The sequence below is a fragment of the Mastigoproctus giganteus genome, chromosome 2 (genome assembly GCF_048544385.1).
Source record: "Mastigoproctus giganteus isolate SK-2022 chromosome 2, ASM4854438v1, whole genome shotgun sequence".
Lineage (NCBI taxonomy): Eukaryota > Metazoa > Arthropoda > Arachnida > Uropygi > Thelyphonidae > Mastigoproctus > Mastigoproctus giganteus.
In genome coordinates this window covers 168,032,230-168,047,136 of record NC_143576.1, presented here as the reverse complement: position 1 = coordinate 168,047,136, position 14,907 = coordinate 168,032,230, and the positions used below count along the sequence as shown (strand labels likewise).

General features: G+C 39.1%; 1 protein-coding gene across 3 annotated transcripts in view; it reads right to left on the bottom strand.

Moving 5' to 3' along the window:
* The window catches only part of Dpit47 (DNA polymerase interacting tpr containing protein of 47kD), a 231,963-nt gene that overhangs the window by 103,448 nt on the left and 113,608 nt on the right, over window positions 1–14,907 (bottom strand). The window lies entirely within an intron of this gene.

Here is a 14,907-nt window from a genome sequence, read left to right as displayed (position 1 = left end):
AACGTCACCACCAAGACAATCAGGTGATCATTAGCCGCAAAAGGTTATGAGAGCTGCCGATCCACCAGAATCCCACCACAACTCAGGTGGGATTCTCTACATCTCAAATGGGCAAAAGAACATCGGCACTGGACCTTGGATGATTGGAGACGGGTCTCCTGGCCCAATGAGTCCCATTTCCAGTTATTTTGAGTGGACGGGAGGGTGTGTATCTGGCGGAAACTGCGCAAAGCTATGCACCCATCATGTCAACGGTCTGGGGCATGTTCAACTGGCACACGTTGGGACCTCCAGTACATCTAGACACATCTCTGAACGGTCCAGGTTACGTGTCCATCCTTGCAGAATGTCTGCATTCCTTCGCAGTCATTCTGCACCCACAGGGCAATGGACTCTTCCAGCAGGACAATCCACCTCCCCACAGAGCCATGGTGACTAGAACATGGTTCGAAGAGCATTCTGCAGATTTTACCACCATAGAATGCCGTTCACCGGACATGAACCCTGTGGGGCATCTTTGGGATGCTGCGGAAAGGTCCGTTCGAGCTTTGGATCCTCCACCCTGCAATGCGATGGAATAATGGACAGTGGTGCAGCAAGCATGGATGGATGGAAATACCTGCGGAATGCTTCTGTGAACTAGTGGACTCATGTCTCGCCATGTGACTGCCCTTATCCGGGCGAAAGGTGGGTCTACCAGTTACTAGATAAGTATCCTGATTTCTGTCCACTCAGTGTACTTTGTTTCTAGTAAAAAAAAAACATAAGTAAGAGAGAGGGAAGATGTACATCACCAGGCAGAAGTTTAACCAAGGCTACTTGAAATTGACTGCATCAGTTACTGCCTTTCAAAGAGAAAGAACATGTTCAGAGTCCAACTTCTAAGTATAAAGCATGTGAAGAAATACATGTAAATTTGTTAATGCATTAATCAATGATTGCATTTCATTCAATCAATACATGCAGTGGAAGGGAATGAAGAGTGAAAACAGTACTGATATCAATCCATAAAACAGAACTTTGAAAAGTTCTGTTCATGGGTTTAGCTTCATTTATGATTTTTCAAACTGGGTACATATATTTTTACGTTTTTTCTTTTATTTATTTATTATTATTATTTTTAATTGGGAGATGAGTCACTAACAAGATCTGTGCGGGCCACAAGTGGCATCAATGGTTCTTTTCTTGTTGGCAGGCCATGGCAGAAATGCAAGTGTTTTTGGGAATTTCACATGGCCAATGCTTTGAAGTGGTCACTGTTCCCCTAAACTTTCTTTTGTTTTTTTTAAGTGGGTGTCTATATATTTTCCCCATTACGTTGGCACAGTGGGGAGTTTCCTTGTATATTTCAGGCAGAAGATGTGCCATATTTTTCAATGGATACCACGCTGCTGCTGTGCTTGTCTGGGCGAGCACCTGGGGTGGATGGGATCTATCCAGTTATATTAAAGGAGGCAGCAAAGCAACTAAGCAAACACTTAGACATAATTATGAGAGCATCCTTGGACTCAGGGGAGGTTCCCACGGACTGGAGATGTGCAAATGTATCCCCAATTCACAAAGGGGGATCGAAGGGTGACACGAGTAATTACAGACCAGTTAGTTTAACTTCGGTTCCGGGTAAAATAATGGAGTCGCTGGTTAAAGATGCATTGCAGGATCATCTAGACAAGACTGCAGCAATAATTCAGACACAGCATGGGTTTGTTAAGGGAAAGTTTTGTCTGACAAATTTGATAGGATATTATGATGTGGTTACAAAGGAACTGGATGCAAAAAATAATTTTGATATCATATATTTGGATTTCAGGAAAGCTTTTGACACTGTTGCGCATGGAAGACTATTGTACAAATTGGAGCAGAATGGTATTAAGGGTAAGTTGCTACAATGGATAAAAGGATGGTTAAGTGCGAGAAGACAGATGGTGGTAATCAATGGGTGCTGCTCTTCTTGGACTAATGTTATTAGTGGAGTCCCACAGGGTTCGGTGTTAGGTCCACTGTTGTTTTGTATATTTATCAATGATATTGATGAAGGTATATCAGGCTTAATGTCGAAGTTTGCAGATGATACAAAGGTTGGCAGGGTTGTTAATGACAGTAATGGAAGTGTGCTACTGCAACAGGATCTAGATAATTTGGGCAGATGGGCTAAGAAGTGGCAACTGAAGTTTAACCTTGACAAATGCAAAGTACTGCATATGGGTAGAAGTAACCCAAGAGAAACGTACCAACTGTGTGGTACTACACTTAAGGTGGTAGAAAATGAAAAAGACCTGGGAGTAATTGTGCAGTCAGATATGAAGTTCTCTGAGCAATGCAGACAGGCTGCCAGGGCAGGTCATGGGGTTTTGTCAATGATATATAGGAATTTTGCTAGCAGGGAAAAGGAGGTGATTATCCCTCTGTATAAGGCAGTGGTCAGGCCACGCCTTGAGTACTATGTACAGGTCTGGAGGCCTCATTTTAGGAAGGATGTAGATTTACTTGAGCATGTACAGAGAAGGGCAACAAGATTGGTGAGGGGAATGAAGGGATCCTCTTACCAAGAGAGACTTAAGTTCTGCAAATTGCAGTGACTGGAGACTAGGCACCTACGCGGTGATCTGATTGAGGTATATAAGGCCTTGAATGGGTTGAGCACGCTGAATTCTGATGGGATCCTTCCACTTGTTCAGATTACGAACCTAAGGGGGCATAAATTCAAATTAAGAAAGGACAGATGTAGAATAGATGTGCAGAAATTTGCCTTTAGCCAGCGGGTGGTTAATTGCTGGAACAAACTTCCATCTGTCGTTGTGGAAGTTGATAGGTTGAATAAATTTAAGGAGGAACTGGACAGGCATTTGGAGGGAATGGTGTGATTTTTTTTTTTTTTTTTTTTTTTTGGCTGATGCTGCATAAGCTCATACATTTGCTTTCTTGCATCACATGCCACTACTACTACTACTACTGCTGCTTGTCTGTTCTGGAATTTTTTTTTTTTTTTTTCATGAATAGTTTGAATTTGATTTTTTTTAATGTCCTTGTGTGCCAGCTGTAGTTAGCACCTCTTCAGAATTGCTTTCATTAGTTTTCAATAATACTCTAACCCAGCAGCAGTGGTGGGTAACTTGACAGGTGACCCTCAGAAAATAATGTTCCCATGTTAACTGTTAATCAATAATTAACAATCTGAAATTTTTTCTACCGCCCTAAATATAGTCAAACTTGTACTGCAATTTTTTTTATGGTTTTTTTGTACAGAAATTGAATGTGGGAACCTGTCAGGGGACCTGCTACTGTCTTTGAGACTACTAGCTTTTTGCTTGAAGAGTAGCATGGTACTGAACAAGTGTCAAAGCAGTGTTTGTTTAAGGTTTCAGGTTACTTCTTTTTCTTCTCCCACTATTAACAATAAACAGCAAGCTTTATCCTAGTTTTTGAAAGATTTATTATTATTTTCACAGAGTACAGGCAATAACATAAAATCCAATATTCTCTCCAGATGATTCTGCACTGCAGAAAGCCAGATATGTTTACCAAATTTGAAATAAAACTGAAAATGGAAGTGATTAATAGTATCAAATATATTAGCATTAGTAGAGGCATTTGATGCAAGAAAGCAAGCTTATGCAGCATCAGCCAAAAAAAAAAAAAAAAAAAACCCACTTCCACTTCACCCCTCTGTTCGTTCAAAATACCTGTCCAGCTGAGCCTTAAACTTATTTAGGCTATCAACCTCCACCACAGGGGATGGCAGTCTGTTCCACCAACCAACCACCCGCTGGCTAAAGGCAAATTTCCGCACGTCTATCCTACATCTGTCTTTCCTCAATTTGAATTTATGCCCTCTCAGGTGATTTTTCTGAGCTAGAGGAAGAATCCCATCAGCATTGAGCATGCTTAAACCATTCAAGGCTTTATACACCTCTATCAGATCACCTCGCTGGTGCCTAGTCTCCAGACACTGTAATTTGCAAAACTTAAGCCTTTCTTCGTAAGAGCACCCCTTTGTGCCATTCACTAATCTTGTTGCCCTTCTCTGTACTCGTTCCAGCAGCTCTACATCCTTCTTGAAATGAGGCCTCCAGACCTGTATACAGTACTCTAGGTGTGGCCTGACCATTGCCTTGTACAATGGAATAATCACCTCCTTATCCCTGCTGGAAAAATTCCTGTATATCATTGACAATACTCCATGAGCTACTCTTGCAGCCCGTCTGCACTGCTCAGAGAACTTCATATCTGCCTGCACAATCACCCCCAAGTCCCTTTCATTCTCTACCACTGTCAGTGTAGTACCACAGAGTTGATATGTTGCTCTGGGGTTGCTGTTTCCCATGTGTAGTACTTTACATTTGTCAATGTTAAACTTCATTTGCCACCTCTCAGCCCATCTGCTCAACCTTTCCAGATCCTGTTGCAGCAGTGTAGTGTCAGTAGTGTCCTTGACAACCCTGCCAACCTTTGTATCATCTGCAAACTTGGACATTAAGCTTGATATACCATCATCAATATCATTTATAAATACAGAAAACAATAATGGACCCAACACTGAGCCCTGTGGGACTCCACTAATAACATTAGTCCACGATGAGCAGTGTCCATTGATTACCACTCTCTGTCTTCTCCCACTCAACCACCCCTTTATCCATAGCAGCAATTTGCCTCCAATGTCACACTGCTCCAATTTGTGTAGCAGTCTTCCATGTGCAACAGTATCAAAAGCCTTTCTAAGATCCAAGTATATAATATCAAAGTTATTCCCTGCATCCAGTTCTTTTGTGACTGCATCATAGTATGCAATCAAGTTGATCAGGCAAGACTTCCCCTTAACAAAACCATGCTGTGTCTGAGCTATAACTGAAGTCTTGTCTAAATGATCCTGCAGTGCTTCTTTAACCAGTGCCTCCATTAATTTTCCTGGAACAGAAGTTAAGCTCACAGGTCTATAGTTACTTGTGTCAGCCTTTGATCCTCCTTTGTGAATTGGGGTCACATTTGCACATTTCCAGTCTATGGGTACCTCCCCCGAGTCCAAGGAAGCTCTCATAATTATGGCTAAGGGTTTGCTTACTTCCTTTGCTGCCTCCTTTAATATAACTGGATAGATCCCATCCACCCCGGGTGGCTTTCTTGTGTTTATCTTCAACAGTTTCTCCTCCACTTTACTCCCAGTTATTTCGAGATTCTGTAGCTTACTGCTAGAGTTGAATACACCTCTGGCATTCCCCTTGCTGAATAACTCCTCATGTGTGAATGTCGATGCAAAATATTCATTTAGTTTGTTACCTACCTGAGCAGGATCATCAACAGTTGACCCATCAATATCTCAAGTGGACCAATCTGATTCATCCCCTTCCTTCTAGAGTTTACATAAGTAAAGAACTCTTTGCTGTTTTTCTTTGCATCCCTTGCCAAGGATGTCTCGTAATCTGCCTTCGCCTGCCTAACCTCCTTTGTAACTTGGTTGCATATCAACTTGTATCTATCATAGGCTTCTGTGTCATGTGTTAATTTGTAAGTATCCCATGCATTTTTCTTCTCTGCCATATGCCTCATTAGTTCATCTGACATCCATTTTGGCCTAAACCTTGAACAATATTTCTTAGTTGGTATGTAAAGCCTAGTAGCTTCCAAGATAAGTTCTTTGAATGCTTCCCATTTTGAATTTGCTGTTGGTAACATCATCAGTTGGTCCCACTGTATAGAATTTAAATACTGTCTCAGTCCATCGTAGTCGCCTTTACGGAAGCAATAACCCTTCCCTTTACCCCTAATGGTAGTTACCTCTTTCAGTAAATCCCACTTCAGCACACTGTGATCACTGCCACCTAGTGGTTCATTTATCTGCAGATTCTTAATGCATGAAGAATCACTGCTGATAATCAAATCAAGAGTATTACTCCCTCTAGTTGCCTCCCGAACATGCTGATGTAGAAAACAATCATCCAATAAATCCACAAAAGCCCTGCTAGTGTGTGAGTAAACAGCCCCCAAATTCCAGTCAATATCTGGGAAATTAAAATCTCCCATTATAAGACTCTCTGATTTACTGGCCCACTCTATTTGCCTGTACAGTTCCTTATTATACTCATCAGAGTCATTTATATGATTTTAATATATATGTATATATATATTATATATATATATATATATATATTATATATATATATGATTTTAAATTTTTTAAAAATATATGTACAAATATATGTGCATATGCATATGTAAAATTTCACTTAATGGTCTTTTAAACTGGAAAATGAAAGGATAAGAAATTGATATTTCTATTTTGTCTGAAATGTTTTTTTTTTTTTTTTTTTTTTTTTGCAATTTTAGCAGTAATTTTTTTTGTTTCTTTGAAAATAAACGATGCGAAACACATAGCATGTTTTTAAAATTTTTAATTTTTTTATTAAGACTTAAATAAGTACTGCAATTCATTAAGAAAATTATGAAATACAGTGCAACCTTGATACAATCCACCTCTTCATACTGTAGATATGATTATGTCTCCCAAAACAAATTATGAAAAAAAAAAAAAAAAAAAAAAACGTGTTCAAAGAACTAGCACTTTCATATTGGAAACTGGAAAAAGTGAATACTGTATATACTACTATCATATTTCCAAAAGGGGAAATTACCTAAAAATTGGCTGTATATTCACTTCGATATATTCAGTAGTAACAGAGTAATTTTTGTAAATTCATCAGAGACTGACTACTGTAGACATCTAGTTTCTCCCCTCAGATAGAGATGCAATAAAAGATTACATCAGTGCAACAATAATTAAAAACAACTACCTCTGCAAGGGAATATGGCTACCATCTGTCAAGTGTGTTACAATGATTATGAAGTAAATTATTGTAAACGACAGCACATCACAGCCTTTCTTCGACCAGAGGTTAACTTAGGCTAGCAAACACTGCTAAGGGCTAAATTAGACAAAAGTACACATGAACTGACAAATGAATTATGGAGAAATCATATGACTTCAATTCGGCAATATGATAATCCAGACAGTTTGATTTAGTTTTCTCAAAACAGTAAATTCTGGGGCATCACATAAATACTTGGCAAAAGTAAATCAGAAGGAATGAAGTCATCATCATCATCAGCCATTTTCAATCCACTGCAGGATGAAGGCCTCTCCAACAACTTTCCAGTTCCTTCTGTTTTGAGCACTGGCCATCCATTTACTACCCACAAACTCATGAATTTCATCTATCCATCTCCGCCTTCCAGGTTTTCTTCTAGCTCCTCTTGGGTACCATTCTGTTATTTTCTTAGTCCACCTGTCATCATGTCTTCGAGCTATGTTTCTCTTCTTATCTGACAGTCTGATTCCCAATATGATTCGTTCCATTCCTCGCTGTGTAGTTCTCAGCTTCTTTTCCATTCTTTTGGTGAGTGCCCAAGTTTCACTTCCATAAGTCATGGTGGGGAGTATACATTGGTTTATTATTTTACATTTCAGACAAACTGGGATATTGCTTTTCAGTATGTGACTATATTTCCTGAATGCTATCCATCCAAAATTTATTCTTCTCTTGACTTCCAGCCATTTATCATTATTACACCTAATAACTTGTCCCAGATAAGTATATGACTCCACCTTTTCAATTACTGCTACTTCAATCATTATTTCCTTTTCTGTGTCATACTTGTTCAACATTACTTTTGTTTTAGCCATATTCATCTTTAGTCCAAAATCCTTACTAGCTGTGCATAACTGATTAAGATTTTCCTCTATTTCTTTGGGATCATGGCTTATGACCACAATGTTATCTGCAAATCGTAAATGGTTTAGGTACTCTCCTTTCACATTGACTCCTTTCTGTGACCAGTCTAATCTTCTGAAAGCTTCCTCAAGGGCAGCAGTAAACAGCTTTGGAGATATTGTGTCTCCTTGTCGAACTCCTTTCTCAATTTTAAATTTCCTACTGTCTTTGTCTAGTCTAATAAAGGAGGTAGCACTCTCATATATTTTCTTCAAAATCATAATATATGGGGTATCAATGCCTTGTCTTTCCAGTGCCCAAAACATTGCCTTATGCTGTATGGAGTCAAATGCCTTTTCATAATCCACAAATGCCAGGCATAATGGTGTTTTATATTCATTTGCTTTCTCCATTAGCTGTGATATTACGTGAAGGTGATCCATAGTTGAGAATCCTGTCCTAAAGCCAGCTTGCTTTTTCGGTTGATTCTCATCAAGTATTCTTTCTAATCTGTTAGTAATGACCTTTGTGAACAACTTGTAGATGTGGGATAACAAGCTAATTGGTCTATAATTTCCAATTTCTGATTTATCTCCTTTCTTATGCAGCAAAACTATGATTGCATTATTCCACTGTTTAGGCGTCACGCCTTTTCTAATGCACTTTGTGAAGAGCCTTGCCAGTTTTTGTGTTATGTCTCTTCCTCCCAATTTTAACAATTCTACAGTAACTTCATCTTCCCCCGGGGCTTTCTGATTCTTCATTTTCTTCAATGCATGTTCTACCTCATCAGGAAGAATATCGGGTATGTCGTATGTGTTGTTACTTTGCAATCCATCTTCCCCACTGCTGGCATCATTCCCCTGCTCCTTGTATAATTCTCTATAGTAGTCTTCTGCTATTTGAATTATGCCCTCTCTGCTGTTTATAAGTACACCATCACTATTCTTCAGTTTCAGTATCATTTGTCTTTCTGTATTACTGCTCATGGCTGCTGATTTAAATCCTTTTTTTTCCCTTAATGCTTGTTCTAGCATTAAGGGAAAACAAAGGAATGAAGTAACAGCCACTAATCAAAAAAATTATACAAATGAAGAAAAGAAAAAGATTATTAAAAGAATTAAGAGTGGCAGAACAAAATGCAGTATATTTTGTGAGTGTGGAATGATCTATGGTTGGATGAAAGAGGAAGAAAAATTTATTTTGTTTATTTGCAGACGTTGCAAAATATGAAGTAGGCCTTCAAAGAAAGAGGACCAGACTTTGTGAAAACAGTGATGTCAACCAATGATTATACAAGTAGTTTCTATTGAAGTGTAATGAAGGAGTACCAATAAACGGGGCATTTTGAAAGCATAGGCAATTAAATTTTATAAGGTACTTGGTGGAGCTGATGATATACCAAAAGCTACTGAAAGGTGGCTTTGGAGATGGAAGGCTTGTTATGGGATACTCCGAGTTAGCCCTGTAAGCAAATCTGAATTTGGTGATATGACAGCAACAGAAACATTTCCTGAATTCTGCGTAATGGGAGTCAAGATAGTGAATTCACAGATGAGCAGTTATACAACTGTGATGAAATGATGAAACAGATGAAAATGATGAAATATTTGATTAGTAAATGAAATATTTATTTGCTAATGTTTTAGAGAAATTTTTGCTATATTGTGGATGCTCCCACTGCCAACAGGTTAACATGGTAAAATAATATTTAATTTTGTAAATGTATGCATACCAAATCATAATGAATTAGATAAATTCACTGTATGTTACGAGCTGGATTAGAATTAGCATTAGTAGTGGCAAATAATGCAAGAAACAAGCTTACAGAAACAGCTAAAAAAAATTCCATTTCACCTATCCATTTCCTCCAATAATCTGTCTAGTTCTTCCTTGAATTTATTTAAGCTATCAACTTCCACAACAACAGATGGAAGTTTGTTCCAACAATCAACCACCTGCTGGCTAAATGCAAACTTCCATACATCTATTCTGCAACCACCCTTTCTCAATTTGAATTTATGCTCCCTCATTTGCACAGTCTCAGCAAGAGAAAGAATCCCATTAGCATTGAGCTTGCTCAATCTATTCAAAGATTTAAACACCTCAATCAGATTACCTCACAGGTGCCTGGTCTCCAGATGCTGAAATTTGCAGAACTGAAGCCTTTCTTGTTGAGAGCATCCCTTTGTTCCACTCAACAATCTTGTTGCCCTTCTCTATACTTGTTCCAGCAGCTCTACGTCTTACCTAAAATTAGACCTCCAAACTCGTATGCAGTCTCAAGATGTGGCCTGAGCATTGCCTTATATAATGGGATAATCGCCTCTTATCCTGCTAGAAAAATTTCCACATATCTATGGCAAAACCCCACGAGTTGTCCTGGTAGCCTGTCTGCACTGCTCAGAGAACTTCATATACTACTGCAGAATTACTCACAGGTCCTTAAATATAATTTTCAGGATCCTGAGTCTAGTATTATTTAGTTGGTACGTTACTCTGGGGTTACTGCCCATGTGCTTATCTTTTCTAGATCGCGTTACAGTAGCATACCATCATTTCTTTCATTAACCCATCTGCCAACCTTTGTATCATCTGCAAACTAGGATATTAAGCTTGATATGCCTTTATGAATATCACTGATAAAATATATAAAACAACAATGGGGCCAACACCGAACCGTTCAGATTCTCTGACGGCTTGGTAGCACAAGATAATGGAAGAACTTAGAAGTTTAGTTCCTGATCCTGTTTACACCGATATAATCCATACCTTGTGCTCCGAAGCCGTCAGAGAATCTGAACACTACTGTACACGTCAAAAATGTAAGTTCACTGTTTTAATTGGTGAGTCCCATGAATTTTGTCGTCAGCATAATATCCCTTCCACAAGTTGCACACAATTTGTATTGAACTTAAGCAACAAACAGTTGTCTACAGAACAGGTAGACCTGTTGACTCTGGGTTGAAATTTGCTGTTCTCCCAAGAAACCCACCAATCACTGATATTGCCTTATGCGTAGAAGCGTGTTTAACACATTTCCCTGAAGAAGTCGCAAACACAATTCGCCTAAAAACTGCAGCAATTTTGCACCATGCTCACCCTGATTCTTCCAACCTCAACAGCAAAGAAATTTCTGCCCTTAAGGCATTGAAACAAGATTCGTCCATTGTCGTCCTACCGGCAGATAAAGGACGTTGAATAGTCGAAATGAACCGCACAGATTAGGAGACAAAAGCCTTACTGCTCTTGCAGGACACTTCTATTTACCACCTTAACCGTTCCTCCCACCAAAGCCTTGGAACAATGGGAGTCGAAAATGAACATCCTCGTCAACAGTTGGAGCAGAGTGCAGTTGGTTTAAACAGAAGAAAATAACAGAACCCACATGTAATCGCCTCCGTGCTTCCGGCTGCCAGATTCCACAATTCTACAGACTACTGAAGATTCACAAAGAAGGTATACCGTTAAGACCCATTGTCTCCTGTTGTGGCTCACCAAGTTATGAATTAGCGAAGTTTGTCTCGGGGGCTCCTTTCTCCCCTAGTAGGCAAGACCACCAATACCGTCTCCAACAGTAGTGAATTTATATTTATAGAACGGATCCGAGCCCTATCCATCTCAGAAGATCAAATCATGGCATCATTTGATGTAGTGTCACTTTTCACCTCATTCCCAGTAGAACTTGCCATCACATGTGCAAAGCAACTCTTGGATAACGACCAAACCCTTGGCAGCAGGACTGAACTAACACCAGACAATATCTCCACCGCCCTCAGACTGTGCTTAACAGGTGGTGCAATTATGTTCAGCGACTCCATTTACCAACAGGTACACGGCACAGCCATGGGTTCCCCAGTTAGTTCAGTCACGGCAAATATTGCGATGGAAGAATTAGAGGGTCGTGCATTTACGGATGTACCAGATCCTATTGCCTTTTGATGTCGCTACGTGGATGATGTGTTTGTGGTTATAGACCACCTCAATTCACCATCGAGCTAGAATTGGACAACACCATACCATACCATACTTAGACACCCTTGTCCGACGCGAGGACATGCACTTGAAGACAACTGTCTATCGTAAACCAATTGTGCTGGCCAATTTACCAACTTCTGGTCAGTACCTCTAGAAAGCCATCTAATGCTGTTATGCATAAGGTCAATATATTGACAATCGACTTTATCAAGCAGTTTACGGAATTGTCAATGATATAGAAGTCTTGCCATTATTTTATTGACTATCTTTATGACCAAATCCATAACTGCTGTTATCTCTTTTCGAAAGATTTGCAAGCAGAGTGCCTCTTGATGAATTATACAGTGAAAGGAAAACAAAAACACATTATGTGAAATGTTTTTATTTTTTCTAAATAAATTAATGAAACCTTTGTTCTCACCTGTCATGCTTGGTGCTCCATTGGTCGCGACAAATTATTTTGTTCATATTAATTCCTTTATTTTTGAAGCATTCAGTAATTGCAGTTTCTATATCCTCTCCACACATCTGCCAATCAAGCAATTTTTCTCGGGGTCCTTGAGAATTTATCTATTTACAAATGAGGACAACTTGCGCAATATCACCAACATTGCATGATTCTTCACAGCTATAGAAAATCCTGATGCTGACTTCAGGTCCATAATCTGCTGACTGGTTATATCTTTGGCCATCACTAAAGCTCTGTCCCTCACAGTTTTTTGCAGATATTGGCATTTCTTTAATTTTCATAATTATTTCTGTTTTGTTTTGAAAATTGCTGAAAACATTTTCCTACATATTAAAAAAATATATTTTTTTATGTATTTGCCACCTGTAAACAGATTCCCCTGTGTAACAATTTAACGTGCAACTACAACACTAGCAGCATTTGTATTGCTTGATTATTTAATCTACTTTGACAATGAATACTTCGTTAACGACATTTTCTGTTGCAACTCATTTACAGCCTTTTTTTCTTGGCCCACCGGCTGGATATGTTTTGGTGAATGTATCATTTTTAGCCAAAAAAAAGTCTTTCTATGTTTGTTTTTTTTTGTTTGAAAGTTTTAAACTACATATTAAACACAACAGAAGTTCTGTAGAATTTACCACAAATGCATATGACTCAGTCCATTCCTTCTTAAATTCCTGGGTTTCTTGCTCAATCTTTTTCTTTTGAGTTGACATTTAAAAATGATAGGAAATTTAATGTCATCTTATTTCACTTGTTTAATAATACCACATCACTGATCTAAAAAGTCAAGTGATTTATAATATGTATTCACATACCTATCACAAACATGATGTACACAGATATTATTTCGTTCCTGTTTTAACTATTTTATATTTGCCACCGCTGCAACGATTGATCTTTGACACCTTGCAGTACACGTGCTCTGCTTGTGATGTGCAGGCAAACTAAACTGAGAAGTGTTTGTGGCTTGCGCTAAAACTAATGCTATATTCATGTCACCGCCTGCACCTGCGGCACTTGTCATACATGTGGGCTAAAAGTTAAAGAGTCACAGTTACATGTTCAAACAATTCCATGCAGCTAGTGAGCCACAGGTTGCTGACCCCCACCATAGGTCAATGTCGATGCTGAGTGAGTTGAGAGTGTCCAGAGTTACATTTGGGAAGTGTCTACTTAAACACTGTAACCTCTGGAGCTTCGAGCACAAGGAGTGTCTACCGAAGAGGTGTCTTCCTGGTAAATGCCAACTAACCGTGTTCCAGATATTCATGTAATCATGCTTAGAAGGGCAAAAATGAAGGAATGCCTTTATTTTTGGTGCATGGACTCTCTGGACTGTGGGTATGTACTGAAGGTTGGAGCAGAGTGCAGATTTAGATGTCGTGTAAATCTGGTGAGACCATAAGTTGGACCACTTCAACACTCATAATACTAGACCTCATGCTTTCTTGAGGCTGGTGGGAGGTATGGCAAACCATACTTCCACGGCATAGGAGAGCACACTACTGAAATAGGTTGCGAGATATTTCTCCATTATTTGTTTAAAATAATTAAATGCACAAGGCATAATACATTAAGAGTTTAATATCTATATAATATCGGTGTGTAGATACACCATAGACAACTCTTAAAAAACTACAAAGTAGTTGTTGTGGGCATCATTTGCTCTTTCTCATATTGTGCTCTGCCTTCACGACGAGTTGCCATGATATTGCACTACCTCTGGAGCTAGTGCAAAAGGTAGTGCAATATCATGGCAACTCGTTGTGAAGGCAGAGCACAATATGAGAAAGAGCAAATGATGCCCACAACAACTACTTTGTAGTTTTTTAAGAGTTGTCTATGGTGTATCTACACACCGATATTATATCCATTATTTGTTTACTGTAAGTTTTGTACAAATCTATTGTCATTCCCCAGAATGCTCTCAAGGCTTTGGGATACTGCGCTTGGATTTATTGTCTATAGGTGAGGTTTGTATCCAGGATTACCCTTGGAATTTGACACTGTCTGTGGGAATCAGAACATTTCCTGCTAATTCTGGAAGTAAGGATAATACAGTATCAGCAGACATCATCCAACTTGAAGTAAACATGAAATAGCTTCAGTTCTCTGCGTTGACTTACAGGCCAAAAAATTTAGCACACTCACAGAATATATTTAAGGTATCTGTTTACAGTTTCTGTGGAGTTTTTCTTGTGAGTCACCAATCATGGTTTGCATGCCAAGTAACACATAATATCATCAGCATATGATAAGAATGCTGGAAATTGATCCATGAGTGGAACAAATATTGAAGCAGATAGCAGGACTGAGCAAGAGAGAGAACCACCACGTGGGATTCATACATCCACGCTTCTAGACTGTACTGTTATTACCTACGAAGTGGAGCATTCTCCTAGTGGGATTTTTGAGGAGCTCGAGTTGTTGTTGTTATTTGGTTTTTAGGAGCATTAGCAACTAAAGCCATATTGCTCCGGGGATATGCGGTGGTCATTCAATGACCTTTCCGCATCCTCCGTATTTGGTGGTCACAGGTTCGACCCGGGTCTAATCAAGAAGCGTGTGCTACGTACTGCTCAAACACTCCCACCTGGCTATGGAGGCTCGAGTATATTGACACATAACCCATAGAATCTTTTGAGTAAGGCAAGCAGGGGTGTGATTTCAACTGAGTCGAAAGCAGATTTCATGTCCAGAAAAATGGTGTGGAGATCTTGATTGTCATTTCAGGCTTGAAGTATTTTCTGT